This window comes from Saccostrea cucullata, unplaced genomic scaffold (genome assembly GCF_032062105.1).
Source record: "Saccostrea cucullata isolate Sc308-1 unplaced genomic scaffold, CSIRO_AGI_Scuc_v1 ctg3694, whole genome shotgun sequence".
NCBI lineage: Eukaryota > Metazoa > Mollusca > Bivalvia > Ostreida > Ostreidae > Saccostrea > Saccostrea cuccullata.
In genome coordinates, this window is record NW_026932121.1 from 24,401 (window position 1) to 51,347 (window position 26,947).

General features: G+C 32.2%; 1 long non-coding RNA gene across 1 annotated transcript in view; it reads right to left on the reverse strand.

The window, feature by feature from the left end:
• The window catches only part of LOC134234489 (uncharacterized), a 46,191-nt gene extending 22,992 nt beyond the window's left edge, over positions 1-23,199 (reverse strand). The window contains exon 1 of the long non-coding RNA XR_009985183.1: positions 23,124-23,199. This is a non-coding gene — a long non-coding RNA (uncharacterized LOC134234489). The remainder of the gene's footprint in view (positions 1-23,123) is intronic.
• Positions 23,200-26,947: the final 3,748 nt, after the last annotated feature.

Below are 26,947 nucleotides of genomic sequence, written 5' to 3' on the forward strand. Positions count from 1 at the left end.
CGCACGTGCATGCGTATGCGCGCAAAATGACATTCGTTCCGCACACCTACACTTGACGCCTATTAACCCTCAAAAGGTTTTAACTTACGCAGCACTGTTAAGGCCTACTATAAGAAATCAACGGAAAGTATACGTGCAAAAAGGGGGATTTTTTTTAAAACTGAATTTATTTTAATTAAGCTGTTTATTATCGAAGAACTTAAATACTTATGGAAAAAGCATAGTATAACCCACTCTGTACTGCATAACGTTTGGTCCCATCGATGGACAGTCACATGATAAATGCATAGTATATGTACTGAATGTAGGTCATTAACAAATTTCAATATCGCAAGGGCATACCCTAGTTGAAATTAAAAATTCAAGCTATTAATTGTTTCTGCAGACTTTGTAGTTTCTGAAAAGTGTTGCTGCTTTGAATAGAATATGTGTTTAAATAGTTAAATTTTCAGTTAAATAAGAGAATGTCGAAATTTGTTTGACTTTTACCAAATACTTTGTGTACTTATAAAATCACGCCCTCGATTTAAAGAAAGCAGAAGCACTTTTCAAGTCAAGAAAAATATCCTTTATCTATATTCAAAAAATGGTTAAGATCTATTTAGTGTATGCCCTTGCGAAAGTGCGATTTAATGAGGCATCTCGATGTAAAATATACCTAACCTGTAAATAAAAACACGACAAAATTAATCAAATACATTCTCTCGATAGTAATTAAATGAATAATCGCACTAAACAAAGGATATACATTGGTATTTATAGCCTATAATTAAAACCTGTAAATAATATTCTGTTTTATAATAAAACGCATTTTTCATTGTTAATAAATTCCTCAATCTGCCTCTCACAGCTCATGAAATACGTCATTTTTACCAAAATGACTTCATGTTTACAAGTTCATCGTAATGTTGCTTTGTTTATAACCTGCTACATGGGATTTAACTAGCAAGATTTTTAATGCATTGATAAGTTTTATTGTTGTTTATTATGCTAATACATTTAACAGTTGCAAACTATTTCATTTTCATGTATTATGAGAAATACATAAAAGTCGTATTTTTGTGTGACGTCACAGTAAACTTTTCCCGTATAAATTAAGCTCTGCCCCTTTTTTCAAGCCTTAACAATGCTGCGTAGTTGGGTGAACAGTTTCTGAGAACACTCGCGGACAAAAAAAGTACCGGAGTACAAAGAATAATAATAATAATAAGAAACCGAGTAAAAACAATATGTTCCCAAACTCCGTTTGGGGAACATAATAATAGAGCCAAGCTCGTTGCAAAGCAACGAGTAGGTCTTCCGTCCTGTTTGACCGGAAGTAACTTTTACTCTTTAAATAATGAATAAATACATCCAAAATGGTTTAAATTCTCCAAATCTATGTTAATCAATGCAAAAATAAGCCATTTTTGCTATTTCCGGTTTGACCGGAAGTGACGACGACGGACAAAAAATTGAATTTTATGCTACCAGTGATATATGTTACCCAAAAACTTGTCAAGAACGGCAAAAATACGCATTTTCGGACTATTTCCGGTTTGACCGGAAGTGACGTCAAGGGACTCCAAAAGATTGAGATTAACATTTTGAACAACTTTGCTTCTTTGACGTATTACAAATTCTCAATACATTTAAAGATATCAGGAAAAAAATTCTGGCCCCTCTAGATCACTAATTTTAGGGACTGGCCCTTTTTTTCTATATATCATTTGAAAGATCGTAAATTTTACACTTCTTTTGTTCTTTATGTCTTAACAAAATATTTGCAGGTAAAAAGATATCCTAGAAAAGTGTTCAAAAATTTGAAATGCGGTAGGACTTTTTTCGGGCCATAGCGATCGACGACGTGCGGCACTTCCGATAAAAATGAATACATTCCGCAAATCTACTGACATAGATCTACCATACCTGAAAGTATCAAGCGTCTATCTAAAGCCGTTTTGAAGAAATCGTGCAGACAAACCGACTCTCAAAAAAACCATTAAAGTGCCGATAACTCCGTACCGGAAGTGACGTCATCAAAACAGAAATCGCGTGCACAAAATCGGTAAGAAAAAAAAAACAATGATAATAAAAGTGAAAAAGAAACAATAGAATAATAGAAGGGTCTTCCGTTGGTGACGGAAGACCCTAATAATAATAAGAAACAGAGTAAAAACAATGTTCCCAAACTCCGTTTGGGGAATATAATAAACAAAAATATTAAAAAGTTCACTGAGAAATGAACTTTTATTTGGTACGTGATCATATCTACTGAGATGCCTTCGGGCTTCACATGATTTGATCATGTGACCACACTTAAAGTTCATTACCCAGAGAACTTTTAAATATTGTTGTTTATTTTAAATTGATTGTCAATTTATTCAATTTCTACTTATTTATTTATTTAAAAGATATATTTACAAACTTTTTAGCTAAGGAAAATGCTTAAGATTTTTAGCTAAGAAAAATGATTAAAAAACATGACTTGTCCATATACTAATTCATCATTACGTGTCAAATCGCCTTACACTCCGAAATTCTATTTCTTAAAAATAATATATGCTTTCCAGTAAAATATATACCCAAAAGATGCAAATTTTGGTAAGATAAGACATATGTATCCTCTTCTCATCGACTAGAGGATACTCTGTTCACTATTCGTATACATCCAAATGTCTGGTTATACCCGGTGAAATTTAAACTTTTATGACATCAAAAAAACATTCGACAGTAGTGAAATTTTGTATGACTCAGCTGTTTGTATGGAAAACGTGCAGCTTTGAAACTAAGTGTGAATTTGGTTATAGGAACCTGCCTTTCTTTTACCCGGCTTTGGCCATTTACCATGTTTACATGTCATATTATATCTAGCACTGGATAACAAATGCAAGATGGATAAAAGCGGTAAGTAAATCTACCTTTCTCAATACTATGGATTCATAAAATACATGTCTTGGTCTTTGACTGGTAACGAGATGGTTTTCACTTAAATTCATTTAAAAAAACAATACAATACGAACTTCTTTCAATGTCTTTTTTTTCAATCTTGTGCAAGTTTTAGTAGAGTTTATTTGAAGTATATGGAAAAACAGTACTAAGGTATTTGAGCCCACTCTTGAAGCATATCTTTCACACCTGAATTTTTGTGATGTTTGAAATTTTTGACAGTTTTTTCAATTTTGTTCTATTTTTTTTTCTCATTGTTTTAACCCTCTAATATTATATATCTTCTCAGGTATTGGGGGAAATCCAACAAGCTATTCTCAAGAAAATTCTGTTTTAGATTTTCTTTTGTCTATTTTTGTAAATTTAAATAAAATTCATGTCGATTTTATCTGTAACTTTGTTGGTTATTATTTCAATATTTTATAACATTAAACTTTGAATAGCAATGTAAAGCACTAGGCTTTTAAAAATATAGAATGATTTTAAATATTTCCAAAAAATAAAGTGAAAATTAATACTTTTGAACCTAATTTTATCATTTTATCAGTTATTGGGCCTATTATTAGAAACAAATGCATGCAACAAAAATCAATTATATTTAACAGGTGTAGAGATCCTCCTTAAGTAAGAACTTCTATACTTACAGAAGCATTAGTCGTGACAAAACATAAAATGCATTCACCGGTATACTTGCAATGCTGTTGTTGGATAGGTACCTAATTTAATTGTAGAGAAAAACAATACAATCAGGTTCTTGATCCGGTTTATATAGTCAATATTTATTCATGTAGAGGAAAAGAAAAACTATTTTATTTGACTCTACACATTTTGAAAAGGTCGTATGAACATATTTGTGTCATCCATTCTTACTTTTGTATTTTTTTTAATGAAGATAAGTTTGTGTGCTATGATCTCCAATTTAATAAACAAGCAGAACTATCAAAGAGAGTTTTTTTTTAATATCCTTTGAAGGAACACTTTATTTTTATTTTTTTTAACTATTTTTTTATTATTATTAATTGCAAATTAATGGACAAATACCTGCAAAAATTAAAGTACTTAGTTATTTTATCGTAGAAAGAAATAGACGTTTAACTGACTAAGCTTTAAAACCGGGTAAAAAGAGTCTTTTTAACCTTATTATGCTTTTGAAAATAAGCAAGCTATGTCGCGATGTACATTTCTTCTTCAACATGTTCAGTGTAGGGATTTATCAAAGAAATAAGCATACTATGTCACTATTTTCATTTCTAATTTTTAAATTTCTAAATATAAGGAATTTTTTGTTTCAATCAGCTTGCGGTGATAAAAGAGATCTTTAAGTAAATTTATACTTACAGATGAGTTACATTTGACAGACCATTAAATGCATTCATCCGTATACTGCTTATTATGTTGTTAGATAGGTATCTAATGTAAATGTAAAGGAAAAAGAAACAATCAAACAAATGTCTTGTTTGGTTTATATAGTAAATATATATCAATGTATAGGAAGAGAGATTTTATTTGACTTCACACATTTTGAAAAGGTCAGAACATTTTTTTTGTCATGAATTCTAATCTTTGTTCTTTGATCTACAATTCAATAAACAAGCAGAATTATCAAACACTTTTCTCAATCAAAAAGATATGGTAAATATAATAATTGTGGATTTAATTCCTAAACATTCATCATGCTTTTTGTATGCCCCAATGATTCTATGAATTTTCAAATCTATTTCATTTTTTGGTTTATATATATTTACGACTATGAAAACATAAACTCTGGTATTTTTTAATCAATACGGGGGGGGGGGGGGGGGGTGTGTATTACCTACTGGAGACAGGCATCTATCGTTAAATGTGGTCATGAAAGAAACGAAAACCAAACGTGTTTAAATGCTGTCTTAAGATCCTTGCATCAAATTAGATTTAAGGATGTATTCTTCTGATACCCGGGGAAAAAAAGTGCATTAAACTTTCCACAAGCTCATTTTTTTTTAAAGTGTAATATCCAAGGAATAATTTAAAAACAAGAAAAATGTATGTTAGTGTTCATCTAAGAGAGATTCAACCCCTCCAACATAGGCCAAAATAAAGCACGGGAAATTTCACTAAAAACGCTGTAAGACCATATAAACTTATACATACTATCAATTTAAACTTAAGTTGGTTTAAATTTACTTGGAAGTATTGCAAATTTAATTTTTGAGCAAAATAGGAGCAAATAAACACCAACTAAAGAACTTGTACATAAGAATGTTGTTCACCGGTGTCAAATTTAGGCAATTTTTTCCCTATAAAATTGCTTGAAAAACAAGAAAAAAACATTTCTACAATTAAACTTTTTTCAGAAAATTATTGTACAGTTTCTTAAGGTAATATGGTTCCTTTTCATATCATGAAAAGTAGGGGTTACTGTACATATAAGAAAGTTTTGATATTTTTTATATGTCCACCCCCTATTTCTTTTCAGCATTTAATGAAAATAAATCAAGGCATTTAGGCTTCAAAGAATGTGTTTTATTCACCACATATTCAAAATTAGTGTGATAATTTCATGTAATATTTGCATTTTTGTTAAGAAAAGCTTTCTTTGAACAAAAAGTAATCATTTAACAAATAAAAACTTAATTTATAATTTGTTGGATGTCCTCTTTTTCTCTTGCCCTGCGGGTTCCGGATTGGGTCCTGGTGTATGGAGTTGGATGGTGGCCTCCGGCCCTGGGATCTGTCATATCCAGTCCCACTTTCTCAATCTGATTTGCATGGTTCTCCATCTGATTTTAGTGGTTCTAGAATCCTGCTCTCTTCTAAAGTTTTTGTGAAAACAAGACTAACCTGTAAAAGTTAATTTTAGAGAAAAAAAATTATAATTTACTGGTAATATCATTGTTAAAAAATGTAAAATTATTATTTGGGTCTATCTGACTTTTTTTTTATGAACCAAAGCCAGTGGTTTAGACTCAAATAATTTCTATATGTGTTTCAGAAATATTCCATTTTTTAACCCGCATAGACCGCCATAGAATGATGCGACCTATAGTTTCTTACCGAATGTAAACAGCTAAAATTATAGATGTTTTCTTATTATTTTCTTACGGTATGTCTATAAATTTGGGATAGATATTCTGCATTTACAGTATCAAAGGAAATTTATTATATCTTAAGAGCTAAAGTTGCAATAAAATATTATACGAATGTTGTCGTCTGCAGGCATCTTGAGATCCCTTAGGCCTAACGTTACATAAATGTTACATGTTAATGCTATGTATGAGTTTGCGATGTGACAGTATACTAAGTATTTTGAAACTTTTGAATTTTTAATGCATAAACATTGCTATTTTCAATAAGTTTGAAAGCACTGGAAACCTACATTTTCACTTTTTTCACTGCTACTGGAACGTCGTCCACACACTTTGGCGCTCTTGGATGGCATGTTTGGGGCGCCGCTTTCGAGAATGTACCTGTACATGTAGGCCTAATTGTGATATCGGCAATTTTTTTAATGTTTTAAAATTTCTGTCGGTTGGCTCTTTTAACGGGGTACCATTCGGCATTCCTGTCGCTTTGAAACGGGCGATCCCGTCTTTTTCCCCTCTCGATCATGTCAATTTCAATTGTCGACTTTCTTAGGCCTTTGTGAATTGTTTTCAGTTTAACTGTTTAAATTTTACGACATGTTTAAGTACGAAGACCCACTTGGGGTAAAATGATCAGAAGAATTCATCCTTAAAACTACAAAATTCGTATTCTATAAAGTCTTTTACTTTTATAGCACTATTAACGTCTATCGCTGACTATGGTTAGGTTTGTTTCGGATGAAGTAAGTACAGTGTACCATTTTATCATTGTTGTCTCAGAAAATAAGGTATATTTTCTTAAATTTTCATCTCTAGTATAGGACAAAGTAATCTGTTTTAAAAAGTTAATCATTTTTGGCGGCTAGTTTTTTTTTTCTTTTTAAGGAATACATTATTTGTATTTCTTATATTTTTTTTGTCAAAAATAGAATTCGTGGCAAATAAATGGACAAATACACGTAGAAAAATTTAAATATTTGAAATTAAAGCCTTTTCCTTTATTATTTTACCTTAGGAAGAACAACATGGCATCCCTCACTATGAAATAATTACTTAAAACTGAACAAACTATTAATCCTGGTAACGAAGAGTCTTTATTACTGGCACATGTAAGCTTATCATGCTTATGATTATAAGCAAACCACAGATTTTTTAAAGAAATAAGCATATTATTTCACACTTATTACATTTCTCTTTTCTCCTTCAATGTAGAGATTTATGAAAGAAACAAGCATACTATGTGTCATCGGTATTAACATTTCTCATTTCTCTTTCAATTTAGAAATTTTTCGAAGAACTACGCATACTATGTTACTAATCACATTTTGGATTTATCCTTCCATGTAGATATCTATCAAAGAAATAATCTTAATATGTCACTTACATTTACATTACATTTACATTTACATTAAGATTTATTGAAGAAATAAGCATGCTATGTCACTTATCTATATATATATATTTCTCATTCAATGTAGATATTTATCAAAGAAACAAGCATACCTTGTCACTACATGTATTTACATTTTTCATTTCTCCTTCAATGTAGATAATTATAAAAGAAATATTTATTCTACATGTATGTCAAGATTTACATTTCTCATTTCTCCTTTAATGTAGAGATTTATCAAAGAAAAAACTCTTTGTCACGATTCACAATTTTTACTTCTCCTTCAATAAAAGATGTATTAAAGAAGAAACGTGTAGCCATATCTCAATGTACATACTACACTACCTCTATTTTGTCATCACACAGTCGGAAACCCTTTATTAAGAACAACATTCATTTTATATGTTATACATTGTATATTAAATCAAATCACTACCTACATTGATGACGTATAATGTTGGAATATCCATGTCATTTAAGATAACTAAAATACAAGAATCAAAACGATAACCTGAAAAACCTGAATGAGAAATGTCTTTCTTTCAATCAGTGATTAAAGAGATCTTTAAGTGATTCACAGTAGTTAGAACTTCTATACTTACAGATGCCATAATCTTGACAGCCCATTAAATGCATTCACCTGTATGCTAGTTATTCTGTTGCTGGTTAGGTCTCTAATGTAAATGTAGAAAAAAATAAAATAAGGTTCTTGGTATGGATTATATGGTCACTCTTTATTATTTTCGAGGAAGAAAAAAACCTTTGAGCCATTTTTAAAATAATGTTCGCCTGCCCTCTTTCGAGTCAGGGTAAAAGAATTAAGTACGTTAGTTATTATACGGAGGCCCAGTATTTTCTGTAATTTAATAAACAGGTTTGCCAAATTATAAAAACTATGTACATGTACTAGAAGATTGGTAGTTTTAAAATATGCAAAGCAAAATTTCCACACTCCGTTATTTAAACGTATACACCACGTTTAAAGATCCGTTTTTTCCGGAAATTGCTATTTTTTCCACTTTTTTCAACAGATATTTCTAAAATTGACATACTGCACATTCCTCGAGCAAAATTAAACACATATATTTCAAAACATTTTGATGAAAGACGTATGAAAACAGGGATTAGATTTTGCTCGAGGAATGTGCAGTATGTTTATTTTGACTTTATATTACTATTTCCGGTGGCGGATTGAAAGTTATTTTATTTATGTGAAATTATATTACCATAATTCATTAAAAAAATGTTAATAAAGAAATACTTCATGCATCGGCAATATATTTATTTTCCATGTAAGTCTATTTGTCAAAAAAATAGCATACAAACTGGAAAATATGCAACGATAATAAGGCAGATGACGATGGCCCTGTGATGTGTAGGCCTAACTTGCATCTGACAAATATTTCCGATAAGGATAAAGAGCCAAAGAAAACGCTAAATAAAAAAAGATCAATTGAATAATCGTATTAATTAGCACAGAAGAAGAAAACGGGCTTCTTTTTTTATGCCAACGGTATAATTTTATTTTGGAAATGAGAGAGTTCAAAGCTACCATCAGCAGATGTGAATAAATTACGTAATAACGCAAAGATGACGTCACAATAGATCTCGTTTGAATTTCTTATATTTTATTTTTTTATTCAAAACACTAGCCTATATAAAACAAAATAATTCTTAGTGAAATCTGTTCATATTTATCAATATTCCAAGGCCATACATGGTTGCATTCTGATATAAACGCACATGTATACGTACATATATACGGCACCGACATACGGATAATAGGCCTATACGGATACATAATATATCCTTCCAGCGGCCAGACTAAAAATATAAAAAACGATACTTAAGAAATAAATAACAAGTTTATAAACTTCAATTAAGAAATAAATAACAAGTTTATAAACTTCAATGGGAATTGAAGTGGGTAGGTCACGTGATTAAATCCTGTGAAGGCCGAAGGCCTTCTCAGAAGATTTGATCACGTACCGACCCACTATCAATTCCCATTGAAGTTTATAAACTTGTTATTTATTACTTATATATACATTTGAGACAGACAATTGAATATTTTCGAATATTAATTACTGCACTAACTGTACGTCGTAGATTTTGAAAAATGACACAAGGTGTAAATCGGCTTGATTGGCGGTTACGCTTCGAATTCATCAGGCGAAGGATTCTATTTCGAAGGGAATATTTTGTGAAAGGCTATTTGTGATCAGTACTTGTGAAAAGATTGTTGTCTGGGATATTTTTATTCGTGAAAATTGATAACCAATGCTGAAAAGACACAAGAAACACGTCTGTAGCCTAGATCGCTGATAAAAAAATTGGAGGAATTTCGGTCGCTGGAAAGTGAGGGATGGATGGATGGAAAAACTTGATCGAGCCGGTTAATTTGCAATCAAGTATTAAATTTGATCAAAAACATTCAATCTACGATTTCTGACAATAACTAAATGTATAGGCTAATTATGATGTAAACACGGAGACACTGGCGACAGCTTACAATTGAACTACGACAACGCCGAGGTGTTTATCAGCTGTTCGTGACGAGATTGTGATGCTTTGATATTTTCCAACAGATTTACACATTTATCGTGAGTAAAATTTAATGAAAAAATATAGTTTATCATGAAGATTTAACTTAAGGTCTACCCCAAAAATGAGGATTAAATGATAGAGACTGTGCAGCTGACAAAAGTGACATAAAACTTGTAAACAAACTTACAAAGACTATAGATCTAGTTTCTATGGGTATATTTTCTCTATGTACACAGGTTAAATCGATAACCAAAAAACTATGAAATACTTGTTTACATTGTAAATAAAATAATCATTATTTTACTTGCTTATTTTGTTCATTTTTATACAAGTAGAGCAAGTCATTTAATATTGATGTACCGGTAGATATTATTGCGCCGTGTGATTAGGTCACGTATTGACCTCTGACCTCCGAAAAACTTCATACAGAATTGAAGATATTTTCTCTCTGTATGTTTATATAATGGAAAGATACCACAAATGTATATATTGGGAATTGAAGTGGGTCGGTCACGTGATCAAATCCTGTGAAGGCCGAAGGCCTTCTCAGAAGATTTGATCACGTACCGACCCACTTCAATTCCCATTGAAGTTTATAAACTTGTTATTTATTACTTATATATACATTTGAGACAGACAATTGAATATTTTCGAATTTAAATTATTGCACTAACCGCCCGTCGTAGATTTTGAAAAATGACGCAAGGTGTAAATCGGCTTGCATGGCGGTTACGCTTCGAATTCATTAGGCTAAGGAATCTATTTCGAAGGGAATATTTTGTGAAAGGCTACTTGTGATCAGTAACAGTGAACAGATTATTGTCTGGGAATATTTTATTCGTGAAAAATGATAATCGATGCTGAAAACTTTAAAGACACAAGAAACACGTCCGAAGTTTGATGATAAAAAGTTGGAGGAATTTCGGTCGCTGGAAAGAGATGGATGGATCCGATGGACTGAGACACTTGTCCGAGCAAGTTAATTTGCATTTTGATCAAAAACATTCCACGGTTTCAGTAACTAAAGGCACACTTGTCGTAAAACACTGATAAACACGGAGACACTGGCGACAGCTTTACATTGAATTACGAAAACGCCGAGGTGTTTGGCAGCTGTTCATGGCATGATTGCAAAGATATTTTCCAACAGATTTACATATTTATCGTGAGTAAAATTTAAAGATAGAATAAAAGTTTATCATGAAAATTTAACCAAAGGTCTATCCAAAAAATAAGGATGAACGTTAGAGACTGTGCAGCTGACAAAAGTGTAGAAAAATGTAAACAAACGCTAGGCTCCTAGTTTTCTCTATGTACACAGGTTGAATCGATAGCCCAACAACTGTATGAAATATTTGTTTACATTTAAAATAAAATAATTATCATTTTACTTGCTTATTTTATTCATTTTTATACATGAAAAGCAACTAGAGCAGGTCATTTTATAATTTATGTACCTGTAGATATTATTGCGCCGTGTGATTAGGTCACGTATTGACCTCTGACCTCTGACAAACTTCATACAGAATTGAAGATATTTTCTCTCTGTATGTTTATATAATGGAGAGATACCACAAATGTATATATTTGAAAATGTTTATATTTAATTTCACGCTCTATATATGTTGCTTATTTTGCGATCTCGATAAACTTTTGAATGCACCAGTCTATATTTTAAGATATGTTTATATCCCACGATGAATTAACGAAAAAAGGCCTATATTTCACCTGGTAAAAATGATTGTAATTAATTTTCTGTCAGGGATCCCGAAACATCAAAAGACGACGGAGTTAGGAAGCGACGTAAGTTAACAAGAAAATTCAAACACTTTTTTTTGGGGGGGGGGGGGGCATTTTGGATGAGAGGGATTCGATGAAATTATTGCAAAAAAAAATGGGGGGGGTCATTTTTATCGGTTCCTTGCAAAGTAAAAAATGGTAAGCGTGGCGGCCCTTATTGATATATTGCCACTTCTGATCAGTCCCAATTTTCATCAATTTTTTTTTTGTGTCTGGGGAAAAGAGCTGTAACACATTTCCGACTCACTGCTCCCTTTGATATAAAAAAGTAAATGTTTAATAAACTTAGTTATTATTAACCCGTATCCATTAAGAAAGTTTTCATCATCATCTTGTAAAGGTATATTTTCATGTTTACATTCATTGAAATAAGTGCTGTGAAAAAATGTTAGATTTAGATGCAGTGTTGGCAAAGAACATATTCATTAAATCCTGAGAATCCTTGTTTTAAAGTCATAAATGGCGTACAGACAAAATAAAATTAAAAAGATCTTTCTATTTTTTTGTAGCTTTAAATAAAGATCTGAATTCCTGTAATTTACACAATAATATAAATCAATCAGGTTTCATAGATATTCGAGATTTAAAACAATAACACATGTATATATACATTCATTTCCGGATCGGATAAAAAATATAAGATGCAGTTTAACGTCAATTTAACCCACAGAAACTTGGGAATATCAAAGTTCAAATTCCTGAAAAAAATTAATTTGCACGCAGATAGCAAGTATCATCTTAATCTACACTTAATCGCGTATTTTTTTTTTTAGCTCAGATATCCTTTATATTGTTTAAAAATTTAGTTTGAATTTACATCCTCAATTAATCCAAATTAAAATGACAACTTATGTTTCAAATCAGAATTATACAAAAAAGAGATTTATTTACAAGTGTTATATAACTCGGAAGAATGTATATCCCGCATTTTAATAATAAAGCACTAATGATATATCGATGTTTAACCTCTTGCGAATTTTTCGTGCGAAGACCGCCCTTATTTGCCATCAAGGGAATCTGATTAAAATTAGATGTCGTTTTTGCTCCAAATTTCGGAGCATAACAAAGATCTGAAATAAAAATTTAACGCAAGTTGTTAAAAATACCAATTGCAAGATTAGATATACTTGCATTTTATAAACTTGTAGCTGCAGATCTGTAGCTCTCCGAAAAAATATATATTGATAGACCGGAGAGCTACAGTGCCACCCATTGAAAAACTGTATATTTATTGCGCACCAAAAAGTGCGCTCAGTTGTCAATTTATTTCTCCATGTTTTTAAAACTGTAATCTCAAAATATTACTAACCGTGTGTTCTTAGCATATTCTTTTACTCTTTCGACAACAAAATATTCCTCATAATTGTTGTTAATAGTCCTCCTGACCCTGATAATCATCGAACATTTCGCTTATTACGTAATACTTTCATTTTGGTTTCAAAGATAATTCGGACCGATATTCGTCGTTCAGATGTCAACTACGAGAGAACTTGATAGAGGAGAGAGGAATTTTTTGAAATCTTCCCTTTTTTGCAATTGAGGTAAGAATTTGGAAGAATTAATCAAGAACCGAGCGCACTTTTTTTTTGCGCAATAAATATACAGTTTTTTCGATGGGTGGCACTGTAGCTCTCTGGTCTATCAATATATATTTTTCGGAGAGCTACAGATCTGCAGTTAATAAACATGATGACTCATAAGTCTGCAATTAAAGTATGTGCATAACATGTGATTCAATAATGCTGAAATGTCAATGTCATATGTCATATAAAGGGTGGATTAATGATTTCACACAACTTATCAGAGGGGGAATTTACAATGCTAATTATTTAATAAAAAAGACTCTTTTGAATGTTTTGCATACTTTTAAAGAGATCCATATAGGCGTCGGAACCGGGCGGGCCCCACTTTTTTTTCCCCAAAGATAGACTTAGTAAAGACATTGGACACTGCTGCGTAGGTTAAGCCCCCTCCCCACTTTCCACAGACATGTTGCAGTACAGGCTTAAATAATTGGGGAAAGTGTTGGTGTTCGGAAAAAAACTTTGGTGCTGGAGTTCGAATCTAAACACCCCCCCCACCCCCCCCCCCCACCCACACACACACATCCCTCTCACAAACGAAATAAGATTTTCGTGTTTGAATATCCTGATGTTCTTTTTTTGTATATATAGTAAAAAAATGTTCTTGTATGTATACATACATGTGTTTTCTCATAAAGAAAAAAGCCGAAACTGAAAATTGTCTTAGGTCAATTTATATATACATGTTATCAACAAAAGTCAAATTAAGATAGCCGTCTTCATTTAGAACCATCAAAATAATACACAAATAATGTCGTATATCTCTGGTGTATGTCCTCGTGTTTATTTTCTATTTACAAACTTATACTGTACACACACACACATCCTCCCTCACACACACAAAATCAAAGTGAATAAAAGAAAGATATATTGTTCTTCGGAACTTGAAGATTTCACCGTGAGCAAAAAATTGGAATTATAGACTAATTCAAGCTATAAATGTTCCATTGACTTTCTTGATGAATCGTTTTTCTCGCAAAAAGTAGCAAAATCAATGACCAACAATATTTCCAGTAAAGAAAATTAATTTTTATATTCAGCGAACTCGCTCCACATTTTAAGAGTAGTTCATAAATGGAACAGATGAGTAAGCTATAATTTTTTTTACTTCAAAATTATTTTCTTTTTTGGCCCTGTATCGGGATTAAAAAGTTGAAACGTTAAAACGTTGAAATTCGATAACGCCAAGTTGACGACGTCATAACATCATAGCGTTATTTTCTTACGAAAACTACCTATATTTGAAGAGGTCTCTTGAAGAAATGGTTTGAGATTATAACAAAAATTAAAATGACATAGGAAATGGTCACTCTCGACATGTTTCTAGAACAATTTAATAAGATTTTGGGACTGGGCGGATTTTTGTTCATACCGTACTTTCTTCTTTGCGGGTCGGTAGGTAATAGGTAGGTAATATGTAGGTGGGGAAATCCTTCACCAGAAATTTTCAATATAATTTTTGACAGGACAATGGGACCCAAAAGTTTCTGTCGAGACTGAAGCTCTACTTGTTTTCACTTATAATCTAGGAAGAGAAAAGTAGCAGTTAATATATAAAACTTCACAAAAGCAATAAAGAAAATAAAGATCCATGATCTAGTCTCTTTTTATGGCAAGATTGCAATAAGACAACACTTGTACGTAAGCATTTAATAAAATTTTACAGAACTAGGAGGAGATAGTTGACAGAAATTTTATTTTTACTAACCACGGAAACACCGTTCATCGAAATCAAAAACCGATACACAGAATTATGTATTTTAGTGTAGTCTACTTTTCTGCCAAGATATATTGAAATCAGACCAAAACTGTGGGAGGAGTAGCATTTTAAATGTATTTCACATAATTTTCTATTTTAAGTAACCACGGCAACACCTTTTATCGAAATCAAAGACCCATACACAGAATTATGTATCTTAGTGTAGTCTACTTGTGTGCCTGCCAAACTAGACCCAAACTGTAGGAGGAGTAGAATTTGAAATAAGAATGTTTACAGAAAGCTAGACAGGCGGTCTTAGAAATACAATATTATTCTATCTTAGTTAAACCCCTGTCACACCGGGACTTCGTCCCTACGGCGACTGCACGGCATTCTCAAAAAATGCAAAACACCGAGGTGATTTCGGTAGAGTCTCCTACAGCGCCGTGACAACGCGGCGAGATCTCCACTGAACGCCGTATGGTCGCGTACGGTCTCCTAGAACGCCAGGGGACGCCAAAGTACGCGCCATGTGATCGCGGTCTAATAAGAACGCAGCAGAAACGTAGTATGATTGACGTAACAGTGCGGTGAGATCTCCAACAACTTGGTACAACGCCGTGAAGACGCACATGATCGCGACACGAACGCAGTGATAGTAGACTGCGCTTCCACGGAGATGTCGCGGAGTCCGAGGAGATGTCACTGCGTTTCTATCGCGTTTTTACGGCGCTTCTAATGAGATTTATCGTCTTGTGATTTTTTCGACTGCGATTACACGTCGATAGCACGGAGTTATCACTGCGATCCCATGGCGTTTCTACAGCGTCCGTAAGCGATCACAATGTGTTTTCACGGCGTTGTTTTAACGTTGTCAGCCAGCTCATAAAACAAGAGCAATGAGATCATATTTTGATCAGCAATAATTCCAACGTATATGTTGCACTAAGTGCATCTATTAATAAGTGAAAAAAATGGAAGAGAAAATTACAACAGAACTTGTTCTGTTGTTTCACTTAAATTTTGTAGAAAACTTTTCAGAGTGTTTTTTTTTACATTCATAATAAAACCAAAGAAAATCTTACAACACATCTGAACCGATAAAATTGATAAAGGAATTTAATCATAGAACTATTTATAATTTAGTACTTAATTATTTAAATAGAACATTTTTAATTATTGAGAAAATTTCCTGGCATGATTAGAAGTCTTTTCATCGTGAAACTTGAATCTTTAAACAAAAATGTTTTACATTCTTTCTGAATATATATCAATGAGTATAAAACGCCGTGAACAAGAGGTGAAAACTCCTCGTAAGCGCAGTCAATCGCAGTCAATCGCCAAGAGATCTCCTTGGAAACGCCATGAGATCGCCGTAGAATCGCGTCCGTCGCATCTTTCGAAGAGCATCGTAGTTTTCAAAATATGCTACGTCTGTTACAACGCAATTTGAAAAATTACGCACTTTGAAAAATTTTTCAAAACTTTGACATTTCTTTCCTGACCACATGCTCTTAATTTTTAGGTATTAAAAACAATACCTTTAAACGCTTATTTTTTTTTACACAGGAGCACGTGCAAAAACAGTGGAGGGGGGTGCCCACTTTTAATTTGCTACCGATCGCGACGTCTATGTACTATGTGTAGGAAAACAAAAGTTGGGCTTAGAGACCTTCTACTCGTCTTCTCCTTGTTTTTAATGAGGTTAAATGAGTGCATGTAAATTAAAGACGTTTTTCGAAAGATATAATAATTACAAATTGTTTCACCAATTTACCAAAATCTAAGTCTAATTCTTTTTTGTTATATACACATTTTTTTTTCAAAGTGCGTTAAATGTCCCCATGGTACAAAATGTTTATATACACTCTTAACGCACTTTGAAGAAATTTTTCAAAGTGCGTTGAGTGTGTCCAAAATTTTACGCACTATGAAAATGTTTTTCAAAGTGCGTTGATTTTGCCCCAATTTTAAGGCACTTTGAAATTTTTTTTTCAAAGTGCGTAATTTTTTCTAAAGTGCGTTGCCACATACGTCTACTTATCTGTCTCTCTATCGGAATTCCTATCCTAAAGAACTATAGTCAATTCACGGGTTTTTATTGCATGTTATATATCAAATCAAAACATTACCTTAAAGGACATGGACACAGTCTCAACAGATCTTTTTTTATCAATTATTACGTTTTTAATTTCTAACTAAGTCAAATCTAATGATCAGCAAAAATCTTAACATCATATGTTGACTTACAAAGGAGATACATAACTTTAAATTCTTCATAATGTTAGCAGGGATTGTGCCTTAATTTTGTTTACATAAAAACATCATGTTTATAACAAAGCGAGGTTTTTCAAATAGCTGGAAACTGTCTTATGGTATTAAGAATGAATTTGTATAGGAAAAATTGGCTTTAAGGAGGAATGCCACACCAACTTTTTATTTTATAGATCTTTGAGTCATCCTTTTTAAACAATGGTTTCAGCATTGAAAGGCCGACATTAGCTCTTCATTATTTTATATGAATTTTTTTGTATTTTTTCAAAGAAAACGAAAAAAATTAATTACATCCAAATTAGATGCTTTCTTGTAAAATTTTTGCTGTGATTGAATGCATCACATGAATACCTAATAAAATATGTAAAGAAAGTCTGGTATAGATTTTAAATTTTTTTTAAAAAAAATTATTTATGAAAATAAAACACATAATTTGTGAATATTTTTTAAACTTGTGGTTAAAATCTTCTTAAAACCAGCCACAACTGGGGAGAACATGTTCATGAGTCATATTTATAAAAGAAATTGAAACGAAATAGCCAAATTTTAGAGAAATTATTATTTTTTTTTTTTTTGGCCAATCCCGATCATAATTAAACCGATCCCGACCAAAATTGTACAATTATTGGAAATAAATAACATTTTCCTAAGAACACTAGTCTGATTAGGTGTTATAAGGGTTAAAACATTATAGAACCTGACAATAAAATAGATTTCTTCATTGTGAATATATGAAGAGGCAATAAAATAGCATTTTATTCATTTTGTGTTAATTTTGATCGGGATCAGTTTATTTTTTATCGGGTTAGGTCCAAATATTAAAAAAAATAATTTCACTAAAATTTCTCAATTTCGTTTCAATTTCTTTTAAAAATATGATTGACAAACATGTTGTCCTTAGTTGTGACTAGTTTTATGGTGTTTTTAACCATAGGTTTAAAAAATATTCACAAAAAATGTGTTTTATTTTCATAAAATAATTTTTTAAAAAAAATTAAAAAGTCTAACCAGACTTTCTTTACATATTTTCTTAGGTATTCATGTGATGCATTCATTTACAGCAAAAATTTTACAAGAAAGCAAATTATTTTGATGTAAATATTTTTTTTTCATTTTCTTTAAAAAAATACACAAAAATTAATCTGAAATAATTAAGAGCTAATATCGACCTTTCAGTGCTGAAACATTGTTTAAAAAGGAAGACTCAAAGATCTATAAAATAAAAAATTGGTGTGGCATTCCACCTTAAACGAACACCTAGTAGTATATATCTCGCCTATGTATACAAACACATGACATGGACTTTGTTTTACATAACGATGGTTTGGAGCTAAAGATCTATCTCTATTACTCGACAAAGTCAACTTTTTCATGATTATTAAAAATATCTTTGTTAAGTATTTAAAAATGGGGAATTTAATATTTTTAGATGAAACTGTGGCAATGCCCTTTTTAATTGATGAGTTAGACTGTTCCCATATTAATGTCTGAAAGATCATTTCGAATATGGGAATTCATTCATAACATGAAGAACTCAAATGAGGGATTTCCGAATTCTAAACAGTGATAAAAGATTGGTTTAAATGATTCATGTGCAGTAACCTACGTTAGAAATTCTGTACTTACAGAATCAATAGTCTTTGTAGACAATTAAATGCATTCCCAAGTATGCCAATTGGTTTCTATTTTGGAGGTTTGTTCTGTTCGCATTTTTATTGTTTAATGAACTTTTCAGCTTGATTAATATTCGTTTTCTCCATATTTTTCATGAGAAAAAAAATTGGATTCATATTTTCATCTTTTTCAATATGAAGACCACCTTTAACTCAAATTATCTTAATGCAATGAAGTGCAGTTTTATCTAAATAATATTATTCAGATTTTTTTTTTTTCGGTTAAGGATGGTCTTTGGCAACTGTTTGTCATCGTTGAGGTTGATACATCAATATTTACTATACATTCTATGCAGACTGTATGATTTTTATAGTTATCTTATGATGGAATTATTAAGATTTAAATATCAGTTTAGTATGATTTGGTTTGTAAATATATAAACTAAGATTGTATGACAAACTGTTGGTTAAACAATTTACTTTAGAAATCACTATTAAAGTAGGCGAAATGCCTATCAAATGCGCGATGGTTCTTTGGTTACATAGTGTGGCAATCTTCTGATTTTCAACTTTAATCTTCAAAATATATTTGCTTACCTTTGGTTTGATTTTCATCTCTGTTAGTATCAATCTCGTAATCAATTTAGATTCTTAATTAAAGAACATTACTAATTTATAAAACATATGGCGACAACGAACTTATTCAGTTGACGCCTTTGTATTTTAGACAACAATAAATAGTGCATGTACGACAAAGTTACTTTACATATAAGAGATGATAATTTTAATAGCAGATTTTCGAAATATCAATTAAAACAATAATGAAATAACTTATATCACTCTGTCGTTGAGGAAATTTCAATTTTCTCAACGAGAATCCAATGACAATTGGATTCCGCCACCCCTGTAAGTATATATTATACCTTCGGCATCATCGGGTGACATAACACTCCAGGGCTTTCCTGTCACCTCGGGTCAAATATTCTGGTATAGTCGCGCGAGAAGCCATGTGGTATATGTTATATGACATTTTTAAAATCAAAAGAAAATTTAAAATCATTCAAAATCGTTAAAATGTACACAATCATCCAAAAATGCCTTCTTGACGTTTTAGAAATACGCTGTGTTGTTTACTCTTGCTTTGCAACCGACGTCATAACATCTCGATCCCGAACTAAAATGCCTAACGTAAAAACACGTGAATGTGATCGAAAGGATGACATAACTGTTTCTGTCGTGGGTGACATAACTGTTTCCGGCGTGACTCGGCATTTTTCAGGGTTTATAGCGAACTTTATTACATTTGTGATATAATAGGAAACCTTATTCAAAAATGTTTTATATATATATATATATATATATATATATATATATATATATATATATATATATAGAGAGAGAGAGAGAGAGAGACTTTTTGTTATATATTTATATATCGTTTAGAGAGAGAGAGAGAGAGAGAGAGAGAGAGAGAGAGAGAGGACTCCAAAGTGCGATGGGACTCCAAAGTCCAATGGTCTCGCCAAAGTCCGATGTTCTGCGCCAAATCTCGATAGTTTGACACGCCAAAATCCGATGGCGCAGAAATCAATTTACGTTTATGACGTCATAGTACTACTGCGCTAAAATGCGATGCCACGCCATGCCAATAAATAAATGCAAAATATAATAAATACAGAGACTAACTCTCGTCTTCTGGATATAGGTGCGAAACTAAGACTTGTCAGTGGAGCAATGAGTATCAACTCTAACCTTGACATCATAGATGGGTGCAGGACTAATCTAAATCAGTCCAATAGTGTGCGAGGACTAACCCTAAAATCTCCCGGGTAGGTTCGAAGAAACACATTAGTGTTCAAGGACTAACCCTTATCACCCGAATGGTGTACGAGAACTAACCCTAATTTACCTCTGTTGGGCGAAACCAAAAACCAATATCAGTAAAAATGTATGCGTGAAGAATACTGAATCAACGGATTTTGAATGCAGAACAACGTCATGACGTCGGATTATTATGATGTCATAAACGTTAATTGTTCCTCCGCACCGTCGGACTTTGGCGTGTCAGACAATCGTACTTTAGCGTCGCGCGTCTCATAGGAAACGAGCCATCGGCCTTTGGCATGACCATCGGACTTTGGCGTCCATTAAGACAACGAGCCATCGGGGTTTGGCGAGACCATCGGACTTTGGCGTCACCATCGGACCTTGGAGTCTTACATATATATATATATATATATATATTCTTTACAATTCACACATTCTTTACAATACAGGCATTTGTCTAGCATAAGATAAATGGAGGGCATAGATATACTTACAGGTCCCGAATATTTGACAGACCATTAAAAGCATTTCCCTGAATCGTAGATATGTTGTTGCCAGAAAGGTATCTAAAATAAGTTAAGACAAAAATCACACGCATTCATTAATGTTAAGATAGGCTTTTTTATTTCTATTAATTAAGATAATTTAAAAGGTCTTCTGCAACTAGTTTATTGAGTGTACATGATTACAAGTTTGCAGCTGACAAAACACAACAAACTTAGTGAATATACTAATTTTACTTATTTTATTGAGTTTTATAAGTTTAAATTTAACACAAACTTTACTTTTTTTCTTTTACCTTACAGTCGTTGAAAAAAAGGGTCTCAACAATTTCAGCTGTTTGGAATGTTGTGTATTATTTATTAATGTGAGATATACGTAGTGGATGGGAATGCTGTTTTCAAAAAGTGTATGATATATTATGAAGTCAAGATTACAGGTGTGGAATAGAAAAAAATGCAAAGTTTATTAGAAACGATTTTTTCTCTTACATATGCATTTTTCCAGTGAGTCAACTTATGAGAAGTATATATATACATGAATATAGCACCAAATAATATTTCTACATATCAAGACTTTCAAAATATATTTTTCACCATTAATGTAAAAATATATGTTGTTAAATTCTGCATTTTTCAAAGCTCATGTCTATTTATATGCGTATAATAGATGTCCCAACTGAAAAGTACATGAATACATGAATGAAAATTTTTATTTCGGAGGAGTCAGCAGCTGTGACATAATACATTTTATGTAAAATTGAGCGAACAATTTTGAGCAATTTCAATTACAATAGATGCTGTCAATATTGACAAAGCCAAAATGCACCACTTGCTTTTCGAATTACTTCTCTTCTTAACGTGTAGGTATGCCAAACCTATATTATACCAAGGACCATGAAACCCTTGCTCTTCATAACTTTGTATTTAGTTTGTTTGCTTAATACACAGGAGCAGAGGGGAAGATTTTCAAATAGTTAATTCAATTGCAATATAGAACCATCAGAGCCGTGTCTTAGCACCGGAACCCCTAACCTGGGCCATGAATTTCAAAGTTTTTGGAAGATGTCTTGATGCAAAATTTCGCAATGATGTCAAGAGATTTACTGCTAAATGTGCAGGTGTAAAGAAGATTTTTTTAAAATTTTAGACCCACCCCTTAAACCCAGTGGACCCTTCAATTTTACAATGTTACTCTCCTTCGCCTATAGCAGTCTATGCCAAAAGTGGCTGGATCGGTTCAGGGGCTATATAGAAGAATCTGAAAATGTTTACATTTTAACGCACAGCAGACCACAGCGAAAAAATGATATAAACTTAGGAGAAATAAACGTTAACCATTTCTTTATATTTACATTTGCAAATGTTTTCCTTTATATAACACTACTGAAAGGAATGCGTATCTATAACTGTATAAATACAGGTATGGGGTCAAGAGGTCATAGATGTGCGTATGGATAATCGTTTGACGTAATTTCTTAGTGACGTAATAAAGGGTCGACGCGCGTTCAGTGAATTATATACATGCCGTTGGGTTTGAAAAAATAATGCATTTCACACGTTAAAAGTCACAATTAGGCAAATATAAAGTATGAATTAGTCACAAATGTAAATATAAGTAATAAGGTATCATTTTTAAACATCTATCCGGCTATAAATACGGGTCGGTACGAGATTAAATTCACCATAAAGCCCTTCGGGCTTTATGGAATTTAATCTCGTGACCGACCCGTATTTATAGCCCGATAGATGTTTAAAAATGATACCTTATTTCTTAAATAATATTTAATTTACTGATTATGCATTCCTTTCCAATCGTTTAATATTAAGTCGATACGAACATCTTAAAATCCCCACAGTATAGCTAAATCTGAAGACATGCTTACTTTTATTTACTTACAGTTGACAAGTGTCTTTTGGGAAGTTGGCAGGTATCTCTGTTAATGCTTTGCTAGAGCAGTTTATAAATATCCCAGTATAAGGCCCATAATAATTTGCACAGTAACACGGCTCAGGACAGAATCCAGTCACGGGTTTGTAAAACAGGACACAGAGAACTAAAGTCGGAATCATCTTTCAAATAAAAAAGTATGTTTATGTTGACTAAATGTATGCATCTTTCAAAGTATCCAAAAATCAAAATGAAATCATTTTCCTTAACTTTTTGTGTATATATGTACTTCGACGAGGAAGTATTTTGAATATTACAACACTTAATTAGCTTAAGGTTGAACGCCTCTCTGATAAGAGAAACATCTAAAGGAGAATATATTTCTGGTTTATTCGATAGTTTGACTTATCATAATAGAGCATTGAAACAAGAAGAACTAGAGGTACTGTGAGCACTTACCTACTTAAATGTCACCCCCAACTCAAATATAATTATATTGGTGAAGTCCATCTCTTGCTTTTGGAGACTTTAAATAAGTGTCAGATCAAAATATAAAATAAAAGTGTTCAATGGCATTATGTAATAAAGAATCTGTGAAAATAGCATTGTTACAACGCACTTTGAAAAATTACGCACTTTGAAAAAATTTTTCAAAGTGCGTTAATTTTTGGGACCAGGTTAACGCACTTTGAAAAATTTTTTCAAAGTGCGTTGAATTTGGGACAAAATCAACGCACTTTGAAAAATTTTTTCAAAGTGCGTTAAGACTGTACATCATAATTTTACACCATGTAAACATTTAACGCACTTTGAAAAATTTTTCATGAAACAAAAGGAATTAGACTTATATTTTAGAAATAGACAACAGTATTATCCCCTCGCAACGTATGATGGGATATAGTGATGAACTTTCAAGAATCGCCATATTTCGAAATAATCATAAATATGATAACATGTATCTAATACCTTTTCTCATGTTTTACGCAAATAAATAAAGCATATATAAATTAATAAAATGCAATTATTTAGTTTTAAATAGCTTTAAAATTGGTGAAAATAAGCATTTTTTTTTAGTGTTTTGTCTATAAACACATGTCCCCGACCCTCCGCGGTGAAACACAAAAAGCTTTGGTACGACTTTGTTAAATAACAGTCCATATTACCTGTAACAAGGATTTTTTGTTTCGCGGGGGGGGGGGGGGAGATGTTTTAAAAATATTTTCAGTTTTCCGTTGATTTCTATAGTGAAAAACACAAGTTTTGCCAAAATTATAGAGTTATCTCTCTTTGGTATCCCAAATAAGTAAAGTTTTATGAAAATTCATATGAATATCTATAAAAATTTTGAGAATCATTCCAATATGTTAACTTTTGAGAATTGACTTAGAGATAGGCGGAAGAATAATACTATCCTTCGTAGTTCTTTACGCCCTTGAATCTTGACCTTTTGACCCCAAATTCAAAAGGGGTCTTCCTAAGGCCACAAGGATTCTGTTATGTTAAATTTCATTGCAAAAGCTCAAAGGGTTGTCGAGATATCGTGTGGAAACGAAAGCGTTACAGAAAGACGGATGGACGGACAGCTAGACGGACGGACGGACAGATAGACCCAAATTAATATCCCCCACTTTTCAAGCAGGGGACAAAAAGTATCAAATCAGGTTCAAATGATAATTTATCATACCTGAGATTTGTCGGAATATTGACTAAGCCATGCAGAATTTTTTTTCAAAGTGCGTTAATATGGTCGATATTAACGCACTTTGAAAAAAAAATTTTTTTTTCAAAGTGCGTTAACCTGGTCCCAAAAATTAACGCACTTTGAAAAATTTTTTCAAAGTGCGTAATTTTTTCAAAGTGCGTTGCCACATAGCATTAAATTTAACTTAGTCGTATAAGAGGAGTTGCGAATAAGAGATAGGTAGCCTTCAATGTTATTGGAAGAATGGTAGTATCCATATTTTGCCATGCGAACCCCAAGATATGTTTCGGATTAGAAAGTGAAAAGACAGGTGCGCAATTACAATTGTAAGAAAGATTATGTGAAAGTTTGGGTTCTTTTTAGAAATAATTCAGTGGAAAAAGAAGATAAGAGATGGGTTACCCAAAGCGTAACAGACAGATTGACGTAAGTATAGACGGACGGACATCCAGATCACTATATATCCTCCGGCTTTTCAAGAGGAGCGGAGAGGATAATAAACATTTGCTAATGTAAAATTAATATTAAAACCCTGACTGATAGAACAATCGATTGATTGTTGTTTTACGACCCCTTAGAAAATTTATCATTCTACATATAAGTATACCGGTGAAGGTCTTCAAATTAAAACCTTTACTAGGTGCTCAAGACAATTCCGCAGTGAGGACTCATTTTCGTACTAGTGCCTATTGAGGCACTGGGCCTCAGTTTTTAAGGCCTTAATTAGAGAAGCCACAAGTTTCACTTCAAGTGCCGAATGCCTGGTAAAATGTTGCTTAATTTTTCATCGACTTTGGAAAGTCGCGGCCGTGACCCAAACCAACGACCTTCCCATCACGGAAACCCTTATTGAAGCTCATACAGTATCTTCTTATTATATAAAAATCCAATTACTGTATGATCTTTGATACCAAAATTTAAAAAAAAAGTCATTAGTCTGTAATATTCAACATCGAGTGGGCGTCAGTTTTAAATAAGCAGCTTCACTCTTGCTTTTTTCTACTTTTGATATACTTCCAAATGTTTTGATTGCTTGATGTTTGAATCTTTTCTAGTTTTATAAGTAAACCTGCATAAATTTAGAAAAAAAAATCAGCTGATATTTCATCATGACTCTTGCTTTTTATGTACTGAGACATCTAAGGTCATCATGTAATGTTTAATCACATTTTATTGAATAAGAGTATTTTTAGTTCAGTTTGAATAAAAAACATTGAAGATTTCAAGATTTGACGTGCCACATGATATAATATTAAACAAATTATAGTTGTTAGTGCTAACCCTTGATTTTATCCTAACGATAAAACATATAGAAAAGAGACGGGTAGAGATAGAGGAGGGGATAAAATTTTTCAACATATGCTGATATCTATCAAATTATAGTTTGCTTGCAAGTAGCCACATAAGAGATATTCCTGATGGCAACAAACTTGGAATTTGGAAAGATGACTGATCTTCAGTTATAATATGTGTCAAAGTTGGAAAACAATATTCTTGAAAGAAATCTTAAGTGAATTTGATAACACAATTTTTTTTATTTGAATAAACAATACTCTCAGATTCGTAAAGGGTGTAAAGTACAGTCTGGTGAAGTGGCGAAGTGTTCATAATGACATACATATACCAAGATCAAGTGGATACCTAAAATTGTCAACCAAATATACTAAGACTAAGTTTTTCTATTTGTAATTCATCTACACCCTTCTTGTATAATCCGTAGTTTTAAATACTTATTTTCCTTTTACAACACATGGCCAACAATTACGTCCCAAGATATTCTGATAAATTTTAAGCTCTTAGATATGCAGCATATGATTTGTTTGAAAGAACTAAGATTATGAGAGCACTCAGAAATGTTTCCTCAAAATTATAAGCATGACTTTTTTCAGTCGAGAAGACTTCTCCAAATACTTCCTGTGTAACAAACTTATAATTGACTTACACATTTTAATCAATCTTACGGGGTCTACTCCGCTATTTACTTAAAAAATGTTGCTTTAATCTTTTTTTTAAATACATCTGATATGAATATAAGTTGAGAACAAATTAACATAGATTAGGGTTTAGGCCAGCATTTTTTTATTTTTAGGTTTACAAACCCGCCGCTCAAGTTTTTGAATTTTCAGAAAAA